The 14,635-nt window shown below is 35.9% G+C and overlaps 1 protein-coding gene across 1 annotated transcript in view; it reads right to left on the bottom strand.

Moving 5' to 3' along the window:
- edl (ETS-domain lacking) overlaps positions 1-958 on the bottom strand; it is a gene marked incomplete in the record, with an annotated part of 75,014 nt that extends 74,056 nt beyond the window's left edge. Inside the window, 1 exon segment of the mRNA XM_081728219.1 lies at positions 656-958.
- Between the last annotated feature and the right edge of the window lie 13,677 nt (positions 959-14,635).

Here is a 14,635-nt window from a genome sequence, read left to right as displayed (position 1 = left end):
GACTTGACAGTATCACTCAATTTTATCATTATTGATTTTGGATAGCTTTCGGTCTCCTCTAGAACTTAAGAAGTATGGTAACTTTTGTTTTCCCTCTCTAAAACTGAAGGAGATGACGAGACATTGTAAGAAATATACTTAACACGCTTGATAAATTATAATGAACTATTCAAACCATATTCCGACATTCTGGAAAGTATTTAATCAAATTGTGAAGTTTATTTCAAATGATTTATCCACACATCCCTACTAATAAGTTAAATATCCTTTAGACTTTCAGAACCTAAATTAGGCAATGAATCACCCTTTCGTACTGGGAACTATATACGTATGTACAGAGAAATGGCAGTCAATTTTACAAGCCCAAAATTTTTGAAACTACCAAAAGATCTGGATAAACTCTTGAAATAACGTATATTAGGTTTTCAGCAGATTTAAAAGATCGCGATAGGAAAATATTAGGGTATATAAAATAATATAAATATGTAAAACTATTCAATTTTCCTAATGGGACAACAGTTTGTACAGAATTATTTCCCAAAACGACGCAGATATCTGCACTGAAATACATCAGCTCTAGCAATATACTATAAAATTAACATACGCCAGTTAGTACAGATAAATATAAATATACAATCGAAGATAACAAACTTACCCCAGGAATGGACTGACGGTTGTTCCCAGACTCCGTGGACAAAATGGTGAAGGCACAAAATTTGTCTTTCTCGCGTGACTAAAAATTCTCGCTTTGCTTTGAGAGGTCTTCTCCGGAAGCGATCGAATGTCTTTCCCTCTGTGGCACTCGTCCGTCCCCTCTCTGCACTACTACTACTACTAATACTACTATCAGTACAAACGCCCCCTTTTTTTTCGCTTCTCTCTTGTGAGTCGATTTTGTTGCAGAGTTCAGTCGCTCGCGCTTCGCTCGTATCGTTCCAAAACGGATTCTAAACTCCGCGGCTATACGTTTCGAGCGTAGCGCCGCAAGTGGCAGACACACGACGTAACTCATGTATCCCACGTGCTACATCACTTTGTGTAACAGCTGGTTAACTAGTTTTTTTTCTCTCTCTCTCTCTTTCTCCTATTCCCCTCTTTTAATAAGTGTCGCTTGCCCTTTACCTCTCATACACATCGCTTGTAGTTAAAACGAGTTGTCGATGTACTCATTAAATGACTAAAGACAGGCGTTACCCTTCTCTCGCCCCTCTAAAAAGTTTCTCAAAAAAGTCGATGAAAATAAATAACTTCACCTACTTTGTGAGAAATAAACAACACTATACATGTTGGGTGATGTTTATACTTGTTTGCTACAGCATTGGATAAAACAACAAAATATTATGATGAGCTGAACCTTTCTCAAGGTAAACTGCTTGTTATATACTGGTTTGTTTTAACTTCCCGAACGATAACGCAGACTATATCAAGTTTACCGGTATTGAGGCGTGAATATCACTGAAAAAGACAACCTTTTAGTAAAAGAACACGAAGGTTCAGGGAAATCTTAATGTACTGATAAAGAGTTCGATCAGTAGCTAGGTGCAAACAAGGGCGTTATTTAGATGGAACAGAAAGAAATTACTCTTCTAAGTTTATAGAGCGTTTTAATCAATTGTATAGTAATAAAAAATCGAGCAACTCTACTAATATCTCTGGAGAATACCTCCTCCCCAAAACAAAACCTGAAATGTCATTGCTGGTGCAAGCGGTGGCAATACTACTACAAGTATTCTAATTAGTATTTGGAAAATCTAATATTCGACCATTGTTATTTGCTACAATATTTTCACAACCCACATAGCATGGCCCATTCCCCACCACACAACCTCACCTCCAAAGAGGATAGAATTCAAGAACACGCCACCGGCTCCAGCAGCAATGGGTGCTGTTCTGAAGAAACATGTGAGGTAAGCTTAGGGGAAGGGGGTACGACATGTATCAAAGTGGATTAGCATTCCTGATTTGTAGCATAGCACAGTGGACCAGAATTGAATTTAATGGAAAAATAAATACGTGCTTTTAAGTTGTAAAAGACGCTTCAAAATCTTCAGTCTCAACCAATAAGCCTCCAAGAAAACACATGCTTTGTTGCAAGTTAAAAAAAAAAAAAAAAAAGAAAGAAAGAAAGAAAGAAAACAACACGAAAGTTACCATAAAATACAGTATGGTCTAAAAAGTTGGGGTGGATTTTCCTATTGCATAACAAAAGAGATTGTTGAAAAGCACGAAGGAAAACATAGTACGCAACGTTTGATAAAAATCGGGATATTTTTAGGAAAGTTATTGTTAACCTGTTTCATGAGATAGCGTGAATTAATTCTGTTCCCTCTGACCAAGGGCGCCCATGTTGTGATTTCCAAGGGGGCAAGTATAAGCGACGATTCAAATATAGTTTCAAATGTTGCTGTAACTAATGTAAAAATTCTATTGGGTTTTCAATATTCTCAAGTACAATTTTCTCTTAGGGGGGCGAGCGCCCCACCTTGCCCCCCCTGATGGGCGCCCCTGCCTCTGACTAATTTTAATCTTAAACACTAGCAATATCTTCCTAGTATCAAACAAAACACACACTATTTTTCATAAAGTTGCAGAATTTTTGCAAAATTTTCACGGAACGTGTTTTTAACATCGGTAGAAGTAAGATTAAATTCACTTGACCTATTTCAGCTTGTTTGTTTGGTAAGGCTCAGTAAAGATATATGCCATATTGAACAAAATTTAATACTTATTACCAGAATTTAACAAGAAAAATGTTTTGTTTTTTTTTTTAATCGAGAGTTTAATCGAGAGTCGATTTTTCTTTACGAAAATTATAACTAAACATTTTAAAATAGGAAGGGTTAATTCAACCCTCATTGGGGGTCAATTCAACTCTTGTTATTTACTTATTATAAACCTAAGCAACAGAATTGTGAGGTCTCAAAGAAAACACAAATCACATTATGTCAAATTAAATTAATTTTAATAACATTATCGTGAAAGATTTTTCTTAAATTGTGTGTGTGTGGACGGGGGTGACGTTGAGTAAATTCGTCCTTTCATTCTTGGCAAATTTCAACCTTAACTAATGCGAATGATTGGAAAGTTCTAAAGAAACTGTTTATTGCATAGTGTCAATTAAAAAAAAATGTTTACGTAAGTTTACTGGATTATCGTTTTACCACATTAAGGATATGTGTAAATTTTTAACACGGACCTGGCTTTATCCGTTCCCTTTTCTAGTAAAGATATGGGCATTTCAGATGACACAGTCCACTGACAAAAAATAATTTGACTTTATGGAAATGTATTCCTTCTTGGTGAGGCTTTGAATATGTTTTTACGAAGTCAGTTTTTATTTTATTGATGAATTTATATTTTAAAATAGCAAGTATTTAATAAAATCTTAAGATATTCTCACAATGAAGCAAGTCATTTTATTATAATTCACATATAATTTCAGAATAGGTAATAATAATAATAATAATAATAATAATAATATAGTGAATAATAATGATAATAATATAGTTAAAACTTTCGTGATTATCATAGAACATGCGCCTTTGGCAATGAAATCTCGGATTCAATTCCCGGCGAGAGCTTATGTGGTTCAAATCCTACATTAAGCTATAGATCTACGTCTCACATAGTCTAGCTGCTGAACGGAGCACTAAACTCATGTCAAATCCAGAGTAATATAGGTTTAGTATTAAGCTACTACCATTGGAATCAACTGCGTTCGTAACAACATTGTGGTAACTACTGCACAGTCGCAGTTCAGTCTACTGGTGGCGAATTTCAGAATTATAGCAAGTGAATAGAACAGGCGCAAGTCCTAAATGACAGAAAACTCGAAAATTTAAGACATGTCCTCATATTTTTCGGACTTATGAACGTTTGGTTTTGGTAAATCAAACTCCAGAACAAGCAAAATTTTACCAAGCCTATGCTTAAATATCATAGCGTTTTACTCCAAGTTAAGTGAAGGATGAGCATCTATGTTGTTGAATTCTGAAACTTCTCTTATTCAATTTACAAAACTATTGGAAAATCAATTTTTATTTTGTACCATCTTCCATTCTACATCTGAAAATAAGGAAAATAAATTTTGTAAAATGCATCCCAGACAGCATGTTTGCTTGCCGCAAGCTTGCCTATCGCTTTTATTTGATTTTATTTCGCTTTGGCTTATACACAAAAGTTTATTTCTGCTTAGCGCAAGCCGTAGTGCGGGCAACCCACGCTTCGCTTGAGAGACGCTTTTCTTTAGATTGAAGTAAAAAGCCTGCGCGCGTTCGATTTTCAGTTGTTCTCAAAATCCACGTGACGCTGACCTCCTTACTTTCGGCGACAAGGTAGTGTTCGAGTTGTTAGTGTCTTGTTAGCATTCAGCTTGAATAAAGGACAAACTTAATTATTTTTTTTAATTGTTCCGTCTAGTACTCTAGTACTCTAATCCCACGTACCTATAATATCGCTCTTTATTTCCTCATATTTCGGTAACTATGAGGCATAACGAATTGTAGTATTTACGTATAAAGCATAAATGTAAACATAGATGGCAGCAGATTTGAGCCTACTTATTTCGCGAAAGAATACAGAACTGTTGCAGATATTTTAATATAAACTTCAAGTTTAACTTACAGTTTACTATAAACTTTATCTGAACGCTGTGTTTAAAGTATAAACATTTTTCTGCGTTTTTATATAAAAAGGTAGAAATTTCAAGTACTCGCCACTAATATAGCAACATGTTAGATATTTGTAAGAAGCAACGGCGCGTTGCGTCCCACAACTAAACCGTTACAATTATGCTTATTGTGATGTTTTGCAGAAGTGGATGGAAGACTTGGGTGTTTTCATGGTTGTGCATATGCTTCAATAATTGGGGAGGTGGGGGGACAATATATTGTAGCATAGATTTAGTCAGACGGGAAAATTATACTGATTTCATACTGTTTTATCTAAATTCGCTTAGTGCAAGATTCCATATAACTTCTTTGGCGTGTGTTTCGCTTCCAATAAGCTTAATAAAGCTTGCCATTCATGAGAATACGCTTATACTTGGCTTGCGTTTAAGATAATTTGACTTGTGTTTAACTTGTGAAGACAAGCTTGCCCCAAGCCTTGCCCAGATGTAACTAACTAGCTTGCCGCAAGCTTAAAGCAAGCTAATTGGCTTGCATAGTATAGCTTGCGGCAAGCTAATTTACCTTGCAACAGCAAGTTTGTGGCAACTTGCAGCAAGTTTAAATTGCTGTCTGGGATAATAAATACCTGAACACATTAAATGGGATAAATTAGCTGAAATTAGGCACTAACAAATAATAAACTGATTAAGTCTAAGCGTTTTGGAATTTAGTGAATCATTTGAACACATTTGTCTTCAGTCGCTAAATCTTATTTAGAAGAGAGGGGGGACATTGGCACACGGGGCACATATGTACGAGGTAGATATTTTTCCACTGTGAAGAGGTAAATGGGCAACAGTTTGGCGTTGGCAACATTGGTGACAAACGAACAATGTGAGGCACAGTTGATGGATGAACGCAGCGTTCTTTTCTCTGTGTGGAAAAAAACTTGATTTCTTAGAGCAAAAGTAAGTTTTTGCTTATGTCTTTGTAAGCTTATATTTGTAATAAGCATTGGATTTTTGAAAACTTATGTATGTTGCATGAAAGTGTAATTCTTTACAAATAATTTCGTTTATGTTCAATTGCCCTGCGTGAAGTTATTTTTCAGTTATAGGAATTAATGATCCTGAAGTTCGGTTGGGGCACATTAGTACACATTCATAAGGGTGGATTGGTACGGACCAATGTGGCTCCACTGCTCTGTACCAATCTACCCTTTCCATTTGCAATTATAGGGGCAGATTACTCTTTGTGCATTTCCCATGTATCACAGTTTTCATTGTGATTAACATCAAGTAGAAAAAGTTACTAATAATATAGGCTATCTCTTGTGTGATCGCTTGATTTCCGTAATCAAAGCATAAAAACAAATTTACCAAAATAATATGGGAAACTTTTCTATTATTATATTTCCGACTTTCCGGAACTACAGGTATAGCCGATAGGTATACGAACTTTCAAATTAAAAATTGTTTAACCCTTTAGGTTCCATGATAGCAAAAATATGATGATTCTTCTTCTCAGGTCATAAAATGCGAGTGATTTTAATAGGCACATGTCTAACAAAATCAACCTCAAATATATATTTCTACATGGTCGCTAAAAGGCAGCATATAGTAAGCTTCATATTTATTCGACTTTCAGAAACCTATTTGAAAGTTATTCGGCGAAGTTCTTGAAACCTTAATATTATAAAGGCAACCAAGAAAGTTCTGTCGCTCTTTGTGGAGGTCTGTGTTCAATTGGCCCTCACACCATGAGTTGAATGCGAATGGAGATAAGGCGAAGGTCAGTTGTTGGTGTGGATATACTCAACGTACTACCTGATTGTAGCAGTTCAGTTACACAGTGAAATTGCGTAAGGACAGAGTGAACATGGGACCTCCACAGAGAGCCCTAGGGGCGAGTTGGTGTACTAGTTCAAACTGGGGTCAAAAGCGCTATAGCAAGGCAGAAGATATGCCAGACCTTTGGTGAGAGTGTCGTGATTACGCGAACAGTGTAACGGCGGTTTAACAAGTTTAAAGACGGTGATGGAACAATGACAGACGCACCACGTGCTGGAAGACCAACACATGAACAAAATGATGATCTTCAGGCAGCAATTAAGGCGAACAGTGGCCAGACATGCGAGGAATTGAGACTACAATTCAGTATGAGTGAAGAAACTGTTCGGCAGCACCTTCAGCAACTTGGTAAGTACTCATCCATCAAGTTGGGTCGATGGGTTCCACATGATTGGATCCGAGCCAGATGGCAACGCGAGTAGACACCTGTGTTTCTTTGCTGTTTCGTCTGAATAAGGAGCCATTTCTGGACAGGATGTTGACATATGATGAGAAGTGGATCCTGTACGAATCCACGGTGCCGTCATCATTGGTTAGCATCCCATGAACCGGTTCTAAAACAGCCGAAACGAGCACTGCACCAGAAGATCTCCTGTGTGTTTGGTGGACTGCTTGTGGCATCGTGCATCGGGAACTGCTACCAGCTTGTCAGAGCATCAATACAACTGTGTACTGTCAACAGTTGGCTTGTATTCAAGAACAACTCAAAACTCTGGAGCCTGCTTTTCTGAATCGCAAACGGATCCTCCTGTTACAGGACAACGTTAAGCCCGACGTGGCTAGGATGACCCGGGACACCATTCTATGCCTTGGATGGGAAACACTATGCTCCCCGGACATTGCACCATCCGATTATCACCTTTTCTACTGCGATGGAATCCATGGCCTTCCAGAACGTTGGCAGAAGGTCGTCGATGCTGATGGGACTATTTTTGATCTTCGAGGTCACGGGCATCTCTGGCGGGGGGACGAGGGGAACACGTCCCCCCAATATTTTATTCTAATTTAATTATTTACTAACGATAGAATAACATATAAATAATAATATTCATTTCAAACATAATATTCAGGCTGTGAAACAATTATAACATATTTCTTGATATACCTCAGAGGATCCGTGAAGGTAAGGAGAAAGGTGAAAATGGACTCGCGGATAATAAACAGGTTGGACCAGTTAGCAGGCCCGTATCCAGGGGGTCTAGGGGGCCCGGACCCCCTAAATTTTTGCTACCCCCCTTAAAGTTTCACGATAAACTTGCAAATCAACTATAATATGGTTGTATTGCCCCCCCTACATTTTTGGGCTGGCTACCGGCCTGCTAGGTAGTACCATTTAAATCAATTTATTTGATGTCCCCCCAAATTTTACCTGCCAGAGACGCCAGTGTTCGAGGTACGTCTTAAGTGACATATCAATGTTCGAAGGTTGTGGATCAAAAAGCGATAGAACTTTCTTGGTTACCTTTATAATAACAAAGCTCCTCCTCCTTTGGAGACAAGGGTACGCTCGAACCAAAAGCATAACATCTTTTCCTGTTAGTAGTTGAGGTATAAAATATTTCAAAATTTTGTAAATTGTAGGTAGTCATTGGATTATTTACTTCTATTTTTCCTTATAGAGACAGAACCTCATTTATAGTACGTTTTTATCTTTGTAAATAGCTTGCGGAACTTTTATTTTGAAGAGAACACAAGCAAGCATTGGACTTTTTTATTTTATTTTATTTTTTTTTAATTTTTTGTAACAGGTTGAACTAGATCTGTGGAATTACTAAAGATTCTTTCAAATCTTAAGATTCTTTTTATGAAACATGTTTTTATTTTGCATTTTTGCTGCGGTAGGTCTTTAAATCTATTGTTAAAATATTTGAGTTTGTGGAAATAATACCTGTAGAATATTATATCTCAAAATATTTCATGGAAAAATAAAACAAAAAATTACGTTATCTCTAGACTATTATCAAAAAGTCTGTGTGATATTTCAATTTGCTTGTACCAATCTGGCCCAGGCCAGAACCAATCTGCCCCTACATGGGGAAGATTGGTACAGATTGCAGACCTTTCGTAAAATGTAGTTTACTCCAGGTAGGACATGAATAGAAACAATATTGTACATTGTAAATGTAGCTAAAGAACCACAGTTTAAGTAGGAAAAAAAAATCATGTTTCTCAAGCTGACGATATGTTCTAAAATCTCGGGTAAGTAAAAATCGTACCAATGTCCCTCCCCGTTTCCCCTAAGTTTAAGAGAAAATATATAAATCCTCAAAGTTGACGACTACAAAGTAATTGAGCTTTATTTTAGTGTTGTATTCCACGGACATATTAGTATATTATTATTTTGCATCCTGAATATCATACTAATCTGTTAATCTAAGCAGCATTGCATATAGTCTCTCAGGCAGGGATGATATCCATAATTACTCCCATAGGAATCATGGGGAACCGATTTTTGATTTTCGCTATCTTGGAATTAACTCGATGGACTCTTCCAATCAATGATGTTGATTCTTAACGTTTGATCTTTTATATCCTGGCCAAAAGTGATGCCGATCCATAAAGTAGTAATTCTTGAGATTCTATGTCTCCCGAACGGACGCACGGACAAACAGGCAGTATTTGGTAAACCAAACTCACTAAAAATAAATCAATATGGCATTTTATGCAGAGTTAATACAAATTAACAGTAATAAATACTGTATAATAAATAGTAGAACTAGAAAGAACTGTTCATAAAATTAACTAAGGCCAATCAAAGTCCATTTTACATTTTAGAATAGTAGTGACTGTCTTGAGAGCAGTGGTGGTCTTATATTGAGAGACATTCCAATTTCTTAAAAGAATGAAGTTGTTTTACGGTTTTGTACATTGTAACGGTATGATTTTCAAAGTTCTTTTATAGCCTATATGGTTTTTCTATCATGGAATATTATGAATTTCAAACCATGTTTTTCTTGTCGATTTTCACTCATTGTTTATGATATTGAGTACTTGGTATGTGAAATCAATCATTTCCACTTAAAATTTTAACCACTGACACCACCGCTTTCATCCATTGCTAAAGGTCTGATTTGCTTTCTTAAGACCCATGTTGTCTTCCATCGTTTTTCATATCTTCTGTAATACATTTCCGTATTGTATTGCAAAATTTCGGTTATTCTATTTTGGATATTGCTTTGTCTCGTAGCTATATCTATCATAATTTTTTTTATAACCTTATTGTTAACTTCTGGAATGTTGGAATCCTCCTCAATGCGGCAAAACAGTTTTTCAGTTCTAGCTGAAATACGTAACGTTGCTCTTAAATAACTTTCCTTTCTATGCTTTCCTGTCATCCTATACACACTTTTATTTTTAGTTTGATCTTCAGTTGCAGTTTACACCTTACCATTCCAGTCTTCAATCACATAATGTATCGTTTTGACAGGAGTAGTCAATTTCTCTTGTCCTTCCACTTGGATGTCTCCATGCCTATTTTCTATGCGGCTTTTTCTTACAAAAGGAATTCATAATGCATCTCGGCTTCGGCGAATTCTACTAGGTTTCCACGTTCGTCTCATTCGTCATACTCGAAATTTCCTATTAAAGTTTTAGTTCTTTTTTTAATCCTATTCTGTCGTGAAAGCTTTTACATGACTATTTCCTCTGTTATTAAACTCTTTAATTTCTTCACAGAATTATATTTCCTTTTCCGAATAGCTTGATGTAGAAGCATATACTTGGATCACTTGAAGTGTATATCTTTGAGAGAATTTGACAACAAAGCTTTGCTACTCCTCTAGATGCACAATCTATCTCCGGGACATTGCTCTTTTGCCCTTCAGTATTTTGTTGATGAGAAATCTAATACCACAAGTCTTGCAACACTCTGATCCTCTGTAATAGAATAAGTTTGCACTCTTCATTTAGATTAGTTCTCCTTTACTTCTTATTTCGCTTTATCCAACGATATCCCAATTGATCTTCTGTATCTCTTCTTTCAACTCTTGGAATCATGCTTCTGATGAGAGAAATTTTGCACTATATGTAGCCATGGTCAATTTTAAGTGGTAACTTCGGAAATACTTAGATCCTCTGCCAGCATGTGTTCTGAATACTGCCTTGGCCAGACACAATTTAGCTACCAAAGAATGAGGATCTTGGCTTATTGTAACCTGTCATGACTAGTAAAACAGATTAGAGCTATTTAGCAAAACTCATCGTGCTGGCCAGGGATCTTGACGATAGCTCTCCGTGTTCTCACATCATTAGTGAAACCTGGAAGTTTCACCATGAAAAGAAATTTTCCAGTCTGTACCACTGAGAGATATGGTATGACACTAGACGCCTAGTCCGGCCGGTTACACACATCTTCAACTGATATACTCTGTTCACTATCCTCTTATACAGTTTCAGAAACTCAAAGGCACGGTCCCTTTCCCCCAAAAACCGCAAAACAACACTCAAATAACGTCAGCGGACAACTCTCCCGCTGGCAAAACCGATCCATCAATGCTTGTACGACGTTGCCTTATGTCTTTTCAAATTGTCAAGAAACGGATGGTCAGTGACTAATTTTCCTTCTTCCTTTTTTTCTTTTTTCGGTCATTTTTTTTAATTCACAACACACTTTTTTTTTAAACTTTCCCGTAACTCAGATAAAGAAAACATTTTCCTGGAAACTAGAGCAATGTAACACAATAAGAATAAACGTTCCCCTTGAACACTGATTAAATACTATAGCAATAGAATATAAGCGTTATATAAATAGTAACTATTGACTGTAGCAAAACCTAAGGAACATACTGTAATAGACGCACTCTCCAATTTTGATAAACACTGAAGCCTATTGTGTAATACTATTACCAATATAATAAGAAATACGTTTGATATAGTGGTGTTCACGAGTCGACACGAGAAATAGGGTTTCCTTATCTAAATTTGTAAGTCACATCTCGTCTCTCTTCTCGAAGATTTTTTTCTCTAGTTTCGATTATCGAAAATGATGTCTTTGTCTCGTTTCATTTTGTAAATTCACATACAAAATTTATGACCTGATTTTTTAGATTTTCAAACTATGCTATAGATAAGTATCGGAAGTCTTACAGAACAGGTTTGTCCGTCCATTCGTCTGTCGTCACTTATCACAGCCAAAACAATAGGAGATATCGAGATGCGGATTTTGCAATCGATTCAGCACCCCAGGAACAGGTCCTGTCTTCTCCATTAACCCTCTATTCAAACCAGAAGTAATTAAAAATAATCATTTCGGGTTTCAATCTATAGTACTTCTGGTTTCAATACTGATTTTCATAGAACAAGAACTGAAAAAGATATTGAGAAGCATTTCTTTCGCAATCTATTCAGCGTCCCAAGAATAGATTCTATACCCTCCCTTAATCCTCTATTCAAACTGGAAATGATCCAAATTAACGATTTTTGGTTTCAACATTTCGCACTGAACAAAAACAGTAAGGAATAGCGAGAAATGTTTTCTATATATGGACTCAGGAACAAGTTCTTTCTTTGATATTATTCCTCTGTTACATCCAGTAGTTATAAATGTAGCCGACTACTTCGAAGTTTTAAGCATTATATTCGGATGGTTTGGAAGTATTACATAGTTTCAACTGTGAAACAACATTCACTTGTCGTAATTTCATCTAGAAGTTACCAGAATTCTTAAGCGTAACTAGAGGTTCATGAAGGGAATGATATAACACTCAAACCATATTTATCATTGGAGTATATGGCGTAAGACTTGCGTATCTTTATAAAAATGATAAATGTTCTACACTGTGTTCGTACAATCATTCTATCAACTTATAATTTTATGTTATGATTCATGTATCAATAAAACAAAGTTTGAGAACTAAGACTGGGATAAACTAGAGTTGCCCGCCATGCTCGTGAAATTAATCGTCTCATCTCGATTCTAGTCTCGAAAAGAGACGAGAATGGTCATTTTTCTAATCTCGTCTCGATCGGGAGCAACACTAGTCTAATACTATATATCCTAACTATAAATTACGCTTAGTTAGCCGTGTAGGAAAGACGTAGAATTAAAGCAATACTAGGAAAAACTCTAGGAACTAGGGAAAAAATATAAAATAAAAAAAGTTCCAGTAGCATTTGGCTGAAATATAAATTAGAAATGAACATCTGCGTGAATTCATGTTATTGTGCTTTTGTTATAATTATGAAGGTTTATTTCCCGGTCTGCACAATTCCAATTGCTTGTTTCTTAAAGTCATTACGGATTCACTAGTTAATAAAAGAGTCATATGTGCTCATTTAAAACCTACTTAGGGAATCTGTAGGACAAACGTAATACTTAAATAGGGCCTATGGATAATAATTATTATTATCAATCGCTAACCACTCCTCTATATATTATCAGTTTTGCAACCGTTTCCTCGTATAAAAAATTCTTAGGTATTATGTTTTAATGTAGTTTTTTTTTTTAAAGAAAAAGACCTCTAGAAATAACACAAAAGGGAAAATTTGGCAACAACAGATCTGTCACCCTCACTGACTTTCCTTCGGCCAGCCATAAATAAGCCCCCATACTGAGTTTGGTGACATTCTACACCACCCGCGTTGTGTCGGCATCGGACAGCAACTGTATACCAGGATAGCGGACGTACTATACTCAGCGTGCAGGTTTCCGTCCGGATAGATACTAGATACATTTGCAGACCACCAATTGTAGACCATATTGATTACTTCTAATTGAGTATAAAGTTGCATATTCCACTAAAGTTGCTTCAATTGCTTTACATCTTACATTAACCCTAGGAACACCAAGGTATTTTTGTGTTACATTAAAAACCAATGGGTGTGGGCCTCGGAGGCCCCCTAGGGTTAACAATGAAAACAATGAATTTCCAAATAAATTCTCAATACTACATGACAATGTACGTGATTTTTCAGGTGAACTGTGATCATAAACGCAGATTTGAAATAAATATATAATTCTACTGATGTTACTCCTGAAACGAGAAAAAAATCTATAAATTGATAAAGAGATTGTAAATACAATTGAAAAAACATTTATTAACGTCTAAATACCATTACACAATATATTCCAATTCATCAAGCCGTTACACAATATATTTCAATTAAAAATATGGTTTAATGTACCGGTACGTAGATCTTCAATTTAATGCATTATTAGCTAAACTTAGGTTGTCTATACAGTGCATCATTCTAATATGAGCATGAATCTCTTCTCTGTACATGCCCTTTTACAGACATAAGTGAAGGACGGGAGGAATCACAAAGGGAATGAATTAGTTTTCTTACGAATCCATATCCGAGTTCCTCATTGCAGCTCTACAAGCTTTTGAAGTTATTGGAAGGTAATAGGTGTTGCAAATCAAATTAAAAACAAGCGCCTGGAATGTCCATCAACCCGCTATGCCCAGCTCTTCTACTGGTTCCATAACAAAAGGATATCAACCTTTGCAATGCCTTAGCAACAGTGTTAATCTGTAGTTCAAAAGGACGCGACGCGTAAAACATTAAATATAAAAAATATCGATGCGCTTCTAGAGCTTATTGTTTCCGAGATCTCATTGTCGAGAGAATTGACTGTAGCATTTTAATATATAGATAATCATCATATTCTATCCTACATAATTTAATACATAATATCTGAATACATAATCCATTCTGCATATTTAATTTATTCTTGTAAGTAGATTAGATAAGAAACACTGAATGACTGAAATGAAACCCTTGTCATGTCATTACGTTAGATAACATAGTTTAGTCTTTAAAATATTCAACTATTAAACTGATTAACTATTTAGGAGATATTCAGTTATAAATATATTTTATTAAGGAAATCATTGCCATATTGAAAAGTAAGGCAGCCTATTTTCTACATGGGATACAATTAATTTTTAATGGAATACTTTTGTTTAATAATGACTATTTGTAGTATACTATTACGTATTTCTATCACGTTCTTAAACCTTTAAGCTGTCAGAAGTTTAGTCAATATCTTCGCATTTACTCCGAAAAATTGTCTTGTTAAAATCAATGAGGCCTACTAGAAGTTCTGTACCGTGAGCGACTTTTAGGTTCGTTTGGGTTTGAACATTGATTAAGGAACCTGGGTGATATGTATATTTTTAATCAATGCTAATAATGCATGCGCGTCGACTCGTGGGTGCTCGGGGGCCCCAGCAC

Source organism: Thermobia domestica, chromosome 10, assembly GCF_964235325.1.
Source record: "Thermobia domestica chromosome 10, izTheDome1.hap1.1, whole genome shotgun sequence".
NCBI classification, from domain to species: Eukaryota; Metazoa; Arthropoda; class Insecta; order Zygentoma; family Lepismatidae; genus Thermobia; species Thermobia domestica.
Note: the sequence above shows the minus strand (reverse complement) of the source record. Positions and strands in the feature narration are given on the sequence as shown.